General features: G+C 67.6%; 1 pseudogene; it reads right to left on the reverse strand.

The window, feature by feature from the left end:
* LOC122332109 overlaps window positions 1-656 on the reverse strand; it is a 3,981-nt pseudogene extending 3,325 nt beyond the window's left edge.
* Between the last annotated feature and the right edge of the window lie 229 nt (window positions 657-885).

Raw genomic sequence — 885 nt, forward strand, 5'->3', positions numbered from 1 at the left:
AAGTCGGGCGTGGGGGCTCTGTAAAGCGGCGGCCCCGGCTGAGAGCCGCCTGCCACCTCGCCCCGGCCCTTCCTGGCCAAACCGGGGCGTCGCGGCGCACACGCCTCGGAAGAAGTGCACCCGGCGGCGGCGGCGTCGGGACGGGCGGCGTTCCCGGTCAAGGGATCCGCGCACCAGCGCCCGGGCGGCCGACCCGCCGAGCTGAATCCTCCGGGCGGGCCGTGCGGACCCCACCCGTTTACCTCTTAAGCGGTTTCACGCCCTGTTGAACTCTCTCTTCAAAGTTCTTTTCAACTTTCCCTCACGGTACTTATCGACTATCGGTCTCGTGCGGTGTTGTATAGATGGAGTTTACCACCCGCTTTGGGCTGCATTCCCAAGCAACCCGACTCGAGAAGAACCCGCCCGGCGGAGAGGGCCTGCTACCCGGCCTCACACCGTCCACGGGCTAAGCCTCCATCAGAAGGACTTGGGCCCCGACCCGCGCCGAGAAAGCGGTCTTCTGTCGCCACATGTCCCCCTGCGCCGCCGTGGCGGGCGGGGTCGGCGCTGGGCTCTTCCCTCTTCGCTCGCCGCTACTGAGAATCCTTGTTAGTTTCTTTTCCTCCGCAGTGTATGCTTAAATTCAGCGGGTCGTCTCGTCTGATCTGAGGTCGTTGTCGGATATGGGTTAGGAGCGGCCGCGCGCGCTGCTGCTGCTGCGGGCTGGCCTGAACAGGTCTCGTTCGCGCGCCGGGCAGAGGCGCCGAGGCGAAGGCGGGCGCGAACCTCCGTTACGCCGCGGGGCGTCCGAGGCGGAGAGGCCGGGAGTCCGTCGGCGAGGCGGCGGAGAGTGCAACACCCACCGGAAGCCGCCGAGAGAGGAGGCGCCGCTCGGTCCCAGGC

This window comes from Puntigrus tetrazona, unplaced genomic scaffold, assembly GCF_018831695.1.
Source record: "Puntigrus tetrazona isolate hp1 unplaced genomic scaffold, ASM1883169v1 S000000003, whole genome shotgun sequence".
NCBI classification, from domain to species: domain Eukaryota; kingdom Metazoa; phylum Chordata; class Actinopteri; order Cypriniformes; family Cyprinidae; genus Puntigrus; species Puntigrus tetrazona.